This window comes from Lontra canadensis, unplaced genomic scaffold, assembly GCF_010015895.1.
Source record: "Lontra canadensis isolate GAN:19392208 unplaced genomic scaffold, GSC_riverotter_1.0 scaffold231, whole genome shotgun sequence".
In the NCBI taxonomy this organism is placed as follows: domain Eukaryota; kingdom Metazoa; phylum Chordata; class Mammalia; order Carnivora; family Mustelidae; genus Lontra; species Lontra canadensis.
The window spans coordinates 552,420-566,563 of record NW_022631225.1 but is presented as its reverse complement, the minus strand read 5'-3'; the positions used below and the strand labels follow the sequence as shown (position 1 = coordinate 566,563).

The following is a 14,144-nucleotide window of genomic DNA, read 5'->3' as shown; positions in this document are numbered from 1 at the left end:
TAATTTCACCTGCTGTGTGCACCTGGACATTCACACAACCAATCCGTGCTGCAGTGTGTACATATTCACCTGTAAAATAGTGGTAAACTTGGTACCTACATCACAATAATGGGGTGCATATGTGAAAAAATGAAGATAATGGGTGCTATGTAGTTTCTCCAGCAAAATCACAAAATAATAGAATGCGATTTCCTCAAAGATATCATGGTGACCAAACTCCCCCAGGACGCACAAAACTGCTGTAGATCACTGCCATCTTGAGGATGCTACCTGGAAAATGTGTTATATACTCAGAGAACATGTTAATATGGCCTTCCCTCTGCTGATTAAAACAGCTCAGTCCTGACTCTGCACCTGGGAGAGGAACCTCAGCCCAGTATTTCCAGGTGGTCCAATCAGTAATCAAGACAGAACATGGACAATTCACTATGGAGCTTACGCTTGGCTGGGTTTTTCTTGTTGCTCTTTTAAAAGGTAATTCATGGTGAGAAAGAGACATTGCGGAGAGAAAACCATGGACGTGTGGCAGTTTCCTGACCAGGACGTCTTGTGTCTGCAGGTGTCCAGTGTGAGGTGCAGCTTGTGGAATATGGGGGACCCCCTGAAACCTCAGGGGTCCCTGAGACTCTCCTGTGAAGCCTCTGGATTAACCTTAAGTAGCTACCACATGAAATGGGTCTGCCAGGATCCAGGGAAGGGGCTGCAGTGGGTCACATGGATTAGCTATGATGGAAGTAGCATATACTATACAGACTCTGTGAAGGGCCGATTCACCATTTCCAGAGGCAACGGCAAGAACGTGCTCTATCTGCAGATGAACAGCTTCAGAGCCCAGGACACAGCCCTGGATTACTGTGCAACAGACACAGTGAGGAGACTGCAGTGCAAGCCCAGACACAAACCTTACTGTAGGAGGGATCTGGACCACCAGGAGGTGCACACTAATCATCAATTCTGTCTTTAAGATCAGGAGTAGATTCAGATGGAGGTTATTGGGAGGTTTCCTGTCAGGGTCTGGGGATTCCTCCCCATAGAACAGTTTCCCTCAGGGACTCTCTCTGCACCCATGATTCTGTGCTTACCTCTTCACTCTCTGACTTCAAAAATGTGTTCTAGTGGTAAAATAATTATACTAAAATGCACAAAATACAGTGCCACTCACATTGTTTATTCCCGTCCTTAAATACCAATGAATCACAAATATCCTGATTCTTACCAACTACACAGGAATCCCAGAGGCACACAGTAGGCAGCACAGTCCACCCAGATCAACATGTACACTTGATAGAAGGAGCATGAAGTTCATGCTGGACATGAGGCCACAGAGGCATCAACAGTCTAAATAAAAAGAAGAAAGGGGCTTGGTGGGGGCAGAGGGTGTCACTATCTTAAACAAAGTTCACAGCATCAATATTAGAGACAACATGGAAAAGCAGTGAAACCTACAACAGGTGTGTTAAGGATGTGGATTCTGAACATTATACACACTCACACACACACACACAGCACACACACAAACACACTCACTCACATCAGAATATAAAACCTTCATCATTTTCCCGTATTTTTTCTGCAGCAAAGGTGGTCCTAAGATAGAAACACACAACATACAGGAAGACCTCAAGAAGCAAGAAAAATCTGAAAGACAGCACCTAACATGTTGCACCTGGGTGGCTCAGAGGGTTAAGTTTCTTCCTTTGGCTCAGGTCATGATCTTAGGGTCCTGGAATTGAGCCCCACATCAGGCTCTCTGCTCAGCTGGGAGCCTGTTTCCCCTCCTCTCTCTCTGCCTGCCTACTTGTGATTTCTCTCTCTGTCAAATAAATAAATAAATAAATAATCTTTAAAAAAAGCAAAGGAGAACAACTAACTTTGAATAACAACTAATACCTGAAGGAGCTAGAGAAATTACAATGACTAAAGCCTAAATACAGCAAAAGGAAGGAAATACTACAGACTAGAGCATAAATAAATGATATAAAAATTTAAAAAAATAAACAGAACAGATTAAAAAAAAAAGGTCTGTTTCTTTGGAAAAAAATAAAATTGAGAAAACTCTGCCAAGATTTATCAAAAATAAAAGAGAAAGCCCCCAGAAAATAACATCAGAAATAAATATATTTCTCTAGGGAACAAACAGGATTTTGGAGGGATGGGGGTCAAGGCGTGAGTCAACTTGGGGATGGGCAATAAGGACATGCGTTGGGTGAACACTGGGTGTTATATACAAATAAAGAATTGTTGAATACTGCATCCAAAATAATGGTGGCTAACTGAAAGTAATTTAAAAAGGAATTAAAGCAGATAATACTGTAAGAATGTATAAATAAATAAATCTAGAATTCTAGGAGGAATATTCTCCAGTCCAAATCCTGAAATTATACTCAAAATTTTGTGTCCAAACGAGGGGTGGCTGGGCTGTGAGATGGGGTAACTATCTGATGGGCATTAGGAGGGCATTTGATGGAATGAGCACTTGGTGTTATATGCAACTGATGAATCACTAAATTCTACCTCTGAAACCGGTAATGCACTGTGTGTTAACTGAAGTGACTTAAGTAAAAAAAAAAAATTAAAACTTAAAATAAGAAATCAGAGGTGGTTGGGTTACATTGGTGAGAGTATGTGCTATAGTGAGTGCTGAGAAGTGTGTAAGTCTGATGATTCACAGACCTGGACTTTTTTTTCACTTTTTCTTTTCTTTCCTTTGCCTTTGGAGATTGTCTTGAAATAAGTTGCTGTGGCCGATGTCAGAGAGGTTACTGCCTATATTCTCCTCTAGGACTTTGAGGGATTCCTGTCTCACAAGGAGTTCTTTTATCCATTTCGAGTTTATCTTTGTGTATGGTGTAAGAGAATGGTCGAGTTTCATTCTTCTGCACATAGCTGTCCAATTTTCCCAACATCATTTATTGAAGAGACTGTCATTTTTCCACTGTCTATTTTTTCTTGCTTTGTTGAAGATTAGCTTACCAGAAAGTTGAGAGTCTTTATCTGGGGTCTCTACTCTGTTCCACTTTTCCATGTGTCAAATAAATGGTAAAATAAATGGTTCTTGCTACACACAGCAGCATGGTTGAATTTTCAAGGATTTGTGCAGAGCAAAAAGAAAAAAAAAGTCCTACAAATAAAATTACATACAATATAAATTCTTCAAATTAAAACTAGTCTAAATAACATGAGAAAAGCCCATAGTTACGTGTCAACAGGGAGAAGAAGGGAAGAGGGAGGAGGAATTCCAGAGAAAATACAGAAGGTTTTATGGAGTGTTGATTTGTTCATTCTGGACAATGTTGATTCTGACACTCATGTTAATCCTATCACACACTCTACCTATATGCTGTTCATTCCATGTCAAGCACACTCACCAATATTCTTACAAATAATCCCAGAGATAACTTGGGAGGAACTCATAGATATGGAAATGTTAGAAAATGCACCTACACAAACACAATGCTCTCTATAATTCAGGGCAACATAGAGAGGAAGTAAAATCATCCTGTCTGCATTACAGGAGGGGTTCCATATTCCTCACCATCCTGCCAACTCTGTCCTCCAGGCTGTTCAGGGGACAGTGTGTCCTGTGGGGATGAGCACAGGGCCACATACTGGGGATCTGGGGATCACTCTCACCTTGTGTGTGCTCTTGGACACTTCACAAAACCCTTTAAAATTCTTGGTGTCGGTTTATAATTCATTATGGCATTACATGACATCAATCTCAAAACATTTGTGTGAATATGTAAAAAGAAAGTAGCACATGTCTGAGTATATACTCTGGAAAGTTATATAATGAAAATCATTTTTTTTTCTAAAGTGGTCAAAACAACCAAAACAAAGGCAGTCACATCTCTTCTGGCCATTGCCCTCTATGGTAACATAGATCCCAAGCTGAATATATAGTCAGAGAACATGCAAATAGGGCCCTCCGTCTGAGGATTAAAAACAGCCCAAACCTGGCTGCAGCTGGGAGAGGATCCCCAGCACCAGGATTCCCAGGCATTCCAATCAGTACTCAGGAAAGGACACAGACAACTCACTACGAAGTTTGTGCTTGGCTGGGTTTTCCTTGTTGCTCTTTTAAAAGGTAATTCATGGTGAACAAGAGACGTTGAGGATGTGAGTGGATATGAGTTAAAGAAACCATGAATGTGTGACAGTTTCCTGACCAGGATGTCTTCTCTGCAGGTGTTCAGGGTGAGGTGCAGCTGGTGGAGTCTGGGGGAGACCTGGTGAAGCCTGGGGGAGGGGGGTCCCTGAGACTCTCCTGTGCAGCCTCTGGATTCACCTTCAGCAGCTACAACATGGACTGGGTCCGCCAGGCTCCAGGGAAGGGGCTCCAGTGGGTCTCATATATTAGCAGTGGTGGAAGCACATACTATGCGGACTCTGTTAAGGGCTGATTCACCATCTCCAGAGACAATAACAAGAACACGCTGTATCTGCAGATGAACAGCCTGAAAGCCGAGGACACGGTCCTGTATTACTGTGTGAGAGACACAGTGAGGGGCCCTCAGTGTGAGCCCAGACACAAACCTCACTGTAGGAGGGGATCTGGACCACACTACTCACCAATTCTGTCTTTAAGCCCCAAGAGCAGATGCAGATGAAGGTTATGGGCAGGTTTCCTGTCAGGATATAGGGATTTCTATCCAGAGAACACTTTCCCTCAGGGACGTCCTCTGCACACATGATTCTGTGCTTAACTCTTCACTCTCTGACTTTGAAAATTTGTTCTACTGGGAAAACAATTATACTAAAATGCACAAAATACAGAGTCACTCACGTTGTTTATTGCTGTCCCTAAATATCAATGAAACAAAATAAACTGGTGCTTATCAAGTGACCTTTTACAGGACTCCCAGCTTCCCTCACTGTGCAACACAGGTCCACCCTGCTCAACATGCAAACTCGCTAGAAGCAGCATAAAGTGCATGCCAGACAGGAGACCTCCAGAAGCATCAACAATCCACAGCAAAGGAAGAAAAGTCTTGGTTGGGGAGTCACTGTCTTAAACAATGCTCACAGCCTCAATGTTAGTGACAATATGGGAAAGCGGTGGAGCCCCCTCCAGGTGTGATGTGTAGTCTGGACATTACACACACACACATGCATAAACACACACACACACACACACACACACACACACACACACACGGGAGTATGAAACCTTTTTCACTTTCCCCTAATTTCTCTGAAGCTAAAGTAGTCTTAATAGAAAAATATGTAACATAGAGGAAGACCTCAAGAAGCAAGAAAAATCTGAAAGAAACACTCTAACATTACACCTGAAGGAGCTAGAGAAGGTATGATGATTAAAGCCTAAATACAGGAGAAGGAAGGAAATAGTAAAGATTAGAACAGTAATAAATGATATAAAAACAAAACAAAACAAAAAACAAACACAGAATAGAACAAAAAAGCAAGGTCTAGGTTTTTGGGAAAAAATAAAATAGAGAAACCTATGCTTAGATTTATCAAAAGGAAAAGAGAAATCCTGAAATAAATGATATCAGAAATCAATATATTCCTCTGTGGAACAAATAGAGTTTTGGAAGGGTAGGAGGGGCCAGATGGGGAAACTCGATGATGGGCAATAAGGACACATGATTTTGGAACACTGAATGTTACACGCAAATAATGAATTGTTGAACACTACATCAAAAAATAGTGATGTACTATATGGTGGCTAACTGAACATAATTTTAAAAAGGAATTTAAGGAGATAATGCTGTGAAAAAATAAATAATTAAAGCTAGCATTCTGGGAGGAACGTTTCCCTATCCAAACCCTGAAATTATACTCAAAATTTTGTGTTCAAACTAGAGGTGGCTGGGGAGGGGTGATGGGATAACTGCCTCATGGGCATTAAGGAGGGCACTTGATGGAATGAGCACTCGGTGTTATATGCAACTGATGAATCACTAAATTCTACCTCTGAAACCAATAATGCACTATGTGTTAACTGAATTGAATTTAAATAAAAAATTCTTAAAACATTAAAAAAGAAAAGAAATCAGTCTGATCTAGTCTGTCATTCAGAGTATTTGTTTCAGGAGTAGAGGAGCAAGAAGGCGGCTGAGGAGGGACCTCATTTCAGCTGGTTCCTTGAATTTAGCTGGATGTCCATCAAACCATTCTGAACACACACAAATTCAAACTCAGATGTAGGAACAATTATCCGGATTTCTACAAGCAACAAAATGAGTACTTTTTGTGAAGTAGGAGGTACAGAAACATAAATCTTTGGGGGAAATAGTGGAAGATAAGTGGAGATTGGAGGGAGTCTCCATAAGCCAGCCACTGGAAAGTGATATTCACATCAGAGCAAAAAAAAAATCAGGAACTTCGAAATCTGCTCCAGCGAGAGATATCCCTTACTGAAAAGAGCACAGGGGATGAATAGGATAGGATTATGGGTGGATCACTGGGATCTCAGATCACAGAAAATCAGAGGGAATGGGGAAGCCTGAACCGATAGACTGCCCAAGCAGTGGCACAGGGAGACAGGTTATGGTCAGCAAGCTCAGAAGCGACTCTCAGCTTCAGTCACCATAAACCACAAGTCAGGCCAGTTGGGAGACTGCTCTGTGCCTGACCACCCTGAAAAGAACTAGAAGGTATGGGCTTCTTAACATCCCAGGGGAGATATAAAATGATTTGTGACCAAAACAGGGCAACAGCTCTCAGGGCGGTGTGGCCCATGAAAGGACACTGGAGAGGCACCTGGCCTTTATCTGGGAGCCATGCAAGAGGTTGCATGTGTGAGCGCATGGCTTGGTGCACAAAGTGGCTACATCCACAACTGGGCAAGAGCTCTTAGAATGATGTGACATCTGAGAGGACACTGCATTAGCACCCAGCATAACCCAGGAGGTGCAGAAGTGGGTGCACTCACGAGCCCACAGCCGCTAACCATGACAAAGTCAGAAAGCATGGAGACACTCATGGGTCCCTGGAACTTTCCCCAGAGAGTTGCAGTGGGCATCAATAACTCAAGTCTGTGGATTTTGGTACACATAGTAGTGGAGATGGATTGACCTGGGGGATTTTCTGAGGTGGTGGTGAGGGTCCAGGCCCAAATATACTCAAATAGAGTCTTACTTCCTAACTTCAGTTTCTAAATTTCAAATCTTTATTCTATAGATTTATGTCCCACATAATCCCATTGTTTCCTCTATTTAATTTATATAGAAAATGAGTTTTGATTTCTTTAACGTTTTCAGACTTAGTGTCTTCTAACATATAGACCAAAAGTCAATCAGGGACAGGCAGATTGAGGCAAGATGGCGGAAGTGTAGGGGACCCAGTTTAAGCAGGTCCCTTGAGTTTAGCTGCGTATCTATAAAACTATTTTGAACACACGTGAAATCAACCTGAGATGTAAGAATATATATGTGGATTCTATGAAAATTGGCTATGTTCAACAAGATGTCTATTATACCATCTCATTTTTTCATAGACCATTTTTAACTTTTATTTTTACAAACCTGTATTTTTAACTGGTCTATGCTTTATTTTAGCAAGTTGTTCACTCTATTCAGTTTTACTTTCTTATATATCCATCTTTTAGTTTCCTTGTGATTTTGAGATTTAGTGTCCTCTAACATACAGATCAAAATTCACCCAGAAACAACTGAAGCATGTTATTTTGTCCAAAATGAATGTTACACCCACTCTTTACTTGCCTTCTTTCTCATTTTCTACTCTCTCTATATTTTATATATATTTTTTATTTTTTTCAAAGTTTTTAATTTTAATTTTTTTCAGTTTTCCAAGATTCATTGTTTATGCACCACAGCCAGTGCTCCATGCAATACATGCCCTCCATAATACTCACCACCATGTTCACCTATCCTCTCACCATCCTTCCTTGCAAAACCCTCAGTATGTTTCTCAGAGTCCACAGTCTGTCATGGTTCGTCTCCCCCTTCAATTCCCCTCAACTTCCTTTTCCTCTCCATCACCCCATGTCCTTTGTGTTATTCCTTATACTCCACAAATAAGTGAAACCATATGATAATTGACTTTCTCTGCTTGACTTATTTCATGCAGCATAATCTCTTCCAGTCCCATCCATGTTGATACAGAAGTTGGGTATTCATCATATCTGATGGAGACATAATACTCCATAGTGTATATGGACCACATCTTCCTTATCCATCCATCCATTGAAGACCAACTTGGTTCCTTCCACAGTTTGGCGATTGTGGCCATTGCTGCTATGAAAAGTCGGGTACAGATGGCCCGTCCTTCACTACATCAGTATCCTTGTGGTAAATACCCAGTAGTGAAATTGCAGGGTCATAGGGAAGGTCTAGTTTTATTTTCTTAAAAATCTCCACACTGTTTTCCAAATAGGCTGCACCAACTTGCATTCCAACCAACAGTGTACGAGGGTTCCCATTTTCCACATCCCCTCGAACACATGTTGTTTCCTGTCTTGCTAATTTTGGTCATTCTAACTGGTGGAAGGTGGTATTTTAATGTGGTTTTGATTTGAATCTCCCTGATGGATAGTGATGATGAACATTTTTCCATGTGTCTGTGAGCAATTTGTATGTCTTCATTGGAGAAGTGTCTGTTCATATCTTCTGTCCATTTTTTGACATGATTATCTGTTTTGTGTGTGTTGAGTTTGAGGAGTTCTCTATAGATCTTGGATATCAACCCTTTGTCTGTACTGTCATTTGTGGATATCTTCTCCCATTCCGTGGGTTGCCTCTTTGTTTTTTTGACTCTTTCCTTTGCTGTGCAGAAGCTTTTGACCTTGATGAAATCCCAAAAGTTCATTTTCGCTTTTGTTTCCCTTCCCTTTGGAGACATATCTTGAAAGAAGTTGCTCTGGCTGATGTCAAAGAGGTTACTGCCTATGTTCTCCTCTAGGATTGTGATGGATTCCTGTCTCATGATGAGGTCTTTTATCCATTTCAAGTGTATCTTTGTGTAAGGTGTAACAGAATGGTCGAGTTTAATTCATCTGCACATAGTTGTCCAATTTTCACAGCATCATTTATTGAAGAGACTGTCGTTTTTTCACTGTCAATTTTTTTTTTTTCTGCTTTGTCGAAGATTAGCTGACCATAAAGTTGTGAGTCCTTATCTGGGCTCTCTACTCTGTTCCACTGGTCCCTGTGTCTGTCTGTGTGCCAGTACCATGCTGTCCTGGTGATCACAGCTTTGTAGAGATGCTTGAAATCAGGTAACATGATGCCCCCAGTTTTCTTTTTCTTTTTCAACATTTCCTTAACAATTGAGGGTCTCCTTTGGTTCCATACAGACTTTATGATTGTTTGCTCCAGCTCTTTGAAAAATGCTGCTGGAATTTTGATTAGAATGGCATTGAAAGTTTAGATTGCTGAGGCAATGTAGATATTTTAACAATGTTTATTCTTCCGATCCCTGAACATGGAATGGTCTTCTATCTTTTTGTGTCTTTTTCAATTTATTTTGTGGGTGTTCTGTAGTTCCTCGAGTACAGATCCTTTACCCCTTTGGTTAGGTTTATTCCTAGGTATCTTATGGTTCTTGGTGCTATAGTAAATGGAATCGATTCCCTGATGTCCCTTTCTGTATTTCCATTGTTAGTATATAAGAAAACAACTGATCTCTGTACACTGACATTGTATGCGGCCATATTATTGAATTGGTGTATGAGTTCTAGGAGTTTGGGGGTGGAGTCTGTAGGGTCTTCTATATAAAGTATCATGTCATCTGTGAAGAGAGAGAGTTTGACTTCTTCATTGCCAATTTGAATACGTTTTATTTCTCTTTGTTGTCTGATTGCTGTACTAGGACTTCTAATACTATGCTAAACAAGAGTGGTGAGAGTGGTCATCCTTGTCATGTTCCTGATCTCAAAGGGAAGGCTGTCAGCTTTTCCCCATTGAGGATGATATTTGTTGTGGGTTTTTCATAGATAGATTTGATGAAGTTGAGGAATGTTTCCTCTATCCCTATACTTTGAAGTGTTTTAATGAGGAATGGATGCTGGATTTTGTCAAATGCTTTTTCTGTTCAATTGAGAAGACCATGTGGTTTTTCTCTCTTTTCTTATTGATTTGTTCCATCACATTGATTGATTTGTGAATGTTGAACCACCCCTGCATCGCATGGATAAATTGCACCTGGTCATGGTGGATAATCTTTTTTTTTATTATTTTATTTTTTATAAACATATAATATATTTTTCCCCCAGGGGTACAGGTCTGTGAATCGCCAGGTTTACACACTTCACAGCACTCACCATAGCACATACCCTCCCCAATGTCCATAATAAACCCACCCCCCCAACCACCCTCCCCCCAGCAACCCTGTTTGTTTTGTGAGATTAAGAGTCACTTATGATTTATCTCCCTCCCAATCCCATCTTGCTTCATTTACTCTTCTCCTACCCCCTTAACCCCCATGTTGCATCTCCTCTCCCTCATATCAGGGAGATCATATGATAGTTGTCTTTCTCCGATTGACTTATTTCACTAAGCATGATACCCTCTAGTTCCATCCACGTCATCGAAAATGGCAAGATTTCATTTATTTTGATGGCTGTATAGTATTCCATTGTGTATATATACCATATCTTCTTTATCCATTCGTCTGTTGATGGACATCTAGGTTCTTCCCATAGTTTGGCTATTGTAGACATTGCTGTTATAAACATTCGGGTGCATGTGCCCCTTCGGATCACTACGTTTGTATCTTTAGGGTAAATACCCAGCAGTGTAATTGCTGGGTCATGGGGTAGTTCTATTTTCAACATTTTGAGGAACCTCCATGCTGTTTTCCAGAGTGGTTGCACCAGCTTGCATTCCCACCAGCAGTGTAGGAGGGTTCCCCTTTCTCTGCATCCTCGCCAGCATCTGTCATTTCCTGACTTGTTAATTTTAGCCATTCTGACTGGTATAAGGTGGTATCTCATTGTGGTTTTGATTTGTATTTCCCTGATGCCGAGTGATATGGAGCACTTTTTCATGTGTCTGTTGGCCATCTGGATGTCTTCTTTGCAGAAATGTCTGTTCATGTCTTCTGCCCATTTCTTGATTGGATTATTTGTTCTTTGCGTGTTGAGTTTGCTAAGTTCTTTATAGATTCTGGACACTAGCCCTTTATCTGATATGTCGTTTGCAAATATCTTCTCCCATTCTGTCAGTTGTCTTTTGGTTTTGTTAACTGTTTCCTTTGCTGTGCAAAAGCTTTTGATCTTGATAAAATCCCAATAGTTCATTTTTGCCCTTGCTTCCCTTGCCTTTGCCGATGTTCCTAGGAAGATGTTGCTGCGGCTGAGGTCGAAGAGGTTGCTGCCTGTGTTGTCCTCAAGGATTTTGATGGATTCCTTTCTCACATTGAGGTCATTCATCTATTTTGAGTCTATTTTCGTGTGTGGTGTAAGGAAATGATCCAATTTCATTTTTCTGCATGTGGCTATCCAATTTTCCCAACACCATTTATTGAAGAGGCTGTCTTTTTTTCCATTGGACATTCTTTCATGCTTTGTCAAAGATTAGTTGACCATAGAGTTGAGGGTCTATTTCTGGCCTCTCTATTCAGTTCCATTGATCTATGTGTCTGTTTTTGTGCCAGTACCATGCTGTCTTGATGATGACAGCTTTGTAGTAGAGCTTGAAGTCCGGAATTGTGATGCCACCGACGTTGGCTTTCTTTTTCAATATTCCTTTGGCTATTCGCGGTCTTTTCTGGTTCCATGTAAATTTTAGGATTATTTGTTCCATTTCTTTGAAAAAAATGGATGGTACTTTGATAGGAATTGTATTAAATATGTAGATTGCTTTAGGTAGCATAGACATTTTCACAATATTTATTCTTCCAATCCAGGAGCATGGAACATTTTTCCATTTCTTTGTGTCTTCCTCAATTTCTTTCATGAGTACTTTCTAGTTTTCTGTGTATAGATTCTTAGTCTCTTTTGTTAGGTTTATTCCTAGGTATTTTGTAGTTTTGGGTGCAATTGTAAATGGGATTGACTCCTTAATTTCTCTTTCTTCTGTCTTGTTGTTGGTGTAGAGAAATGCAACTGATTTCTGTGCATTGATTTTATATCCTGACACTTTACTGAATTCCTGTACCAGTTCTAGCAGTTTTGGAGTGGAGTCTTTTGGGTTTTCAACATATAGTATCATATCATCTGCGAAGAGTGATAGTTTGACTTCTTCTTTGCCGATTTGGATGCCTTTAATTTCTTTTTGTTGTCTGATTGCTGAGGCTAGGACTTCTAGTACTATGTTGAATAGCAGTGGTGATAACGGACATCCCTGCCGTGTTCCTGACCTTAGCGGAAAAGCTTTCAGTTTTTCTCCATTGAGAATGATATTTGCGGTGGGTTTTTCATAGATGGCTTTGATAATATTGAGGTATGTGCCCTCTATCCCTACACTTTGAAGAGTTTTGATCAGGAAGGGATGCTGTACTTTGTCAAATGCTTTTTTCGGCATCTATGGAGAGTATCATATGGTTCTTGTTCTTTCTTTTATTAATGTGTTGTATCACATTGATTGATTTGCGGATGTTGGACCAACCTTGCAACCCTGGAATAAATCCCACTTGGTCGTGGTGAATAATCCTTTTAATGTACTGTTGAATCCTATTGGCTAGTATTTTGGTGAGAATTTTTGTGTCTGTGTTCATCAAGGATATTGGTCTGTAGTTCTCTTTTTTGATGGGATCCTTTTCTGGTTTTGGGATCAAGGTGATGCTGGCCTCATAAAATGAGTTTGGAAGTTTTCCTTCCATTTCTATTTTTTGGAACAGTTTCAGGAGAATAGGAATTAGTTCTTCCTTAAATGTTTGGTAGAATTCACCCGGGAAGCCGTCTGGCCCTGGGCTTTTGTTTGTTTGGAGATTTTTGATGACTGTTTCAATCTGTTTACTTGTTACGGGTCTGTTCAGGCTTTCTATTTCTTCCTGGTTCAGTTGTGGTAGTTTATATGTCTCTAGGAATGCATCCATTTCTTCCGGATTGTCAAATTTGTTGGCATAGAGTTGCTCATAGTATGTTCTTATGATTGTCTGTATTTCTTTGGTGTTCGTTGTGATCTCTCCTCTTTCATTCATGATTTTATTTATTTGGGTCCTTTCTCTTTTCTTTTTGATAAGTCTGGCCAGGGGTTTATCAATCTTAGTAATTCTTTCAAAGAACCAGCTCCTAGTTTCATTGATTTGTTCTATTGTTTTTTTGGTTTCTATTTCATTGATTTCTGCTCTGATCTTTATGATTTCTCTTCTCCTGCTGGGTTTAGGGTTTCTTTCTTGTTCTTTCTCCAGCTCCTTTAGGTGTAGGGTTAGGTTGTGTATTTGAGACCTTTCTTGTTTCTTGAGGAAGGCTTGTACCGCTATATATTTTCCTCTCAGGACTGCCTTTGTTGTGTCCCACAGATTTTGAATTATTGTGTTTTCATTATCATTAGTTTCCATGAATTTTTTTCAATTCTTCTTTAATTTCCTGGTTGACCCATTCGTTCTTTAGAAGGATGCTGTTTAGTCTTCATGTGTTTGGGTTCTTTCCAAATTTCCTCTTGTGATTGAGTTCTAGCTTCAGAGCATTGTGGTCTGAAAATATGCAGGGAATGATCCCAATCTTTTGATACCGGTTGAGACCTGATTTAGGACCCAGTATGTGATCTATTCTGGAGAATGTTCCATGTGCACTAGAGAAGAATGTGTATTCTGTTGCTTTGGGATGAAATGTTCTGAATATATCTGTGATGTCCATCTGGTCCAGTGTGTCATTTAAGGCCTTTATTTCCTTGTTGATCTTTTGCTTGGATGATCTGTCCATGAGGGGAGTGTTAAAGTCCCCTACTATTATTGTATTATTGTTGATGTGTTTCTTTGATTTTGTTATTAATTGGTTTATATAGTTGGCTGCTCCCACGTTAGGGGCATAGATATTTACAATTGTTAGATCTTCTTGTTGGACAGATCCTTTGAGTATGATATGGTGTCCTTCCTCATCTCTTATTATAGTCTTTTGCTTAAAATCTAATTGATCTGATATAAGGATTGCCACTCCTGCTTTCTTCTGATGTCCATTAGCATGGTAAATTCTTTTCCACCCCCTCACTTTAAATCTGGAGGTGTCTTCGGGTTTAAAATGAGTTTCTTGTAGGCAACATATAGATGGGTTTTGT

General features: G+C 40.2%; 1 pseudogene; it reads left to right on the top strand.

Annotated features, from left to right (window-relative positions):
* The first annotated feature begins 401 nt into the window (after positions 1-401).
* LOC116862298 lies at positions 402-964 on the top strand (annotated as a pseudogene).
* The last annotated feature ends 13,180 nt before the right edge of the window (positions 965-14,144 follow it).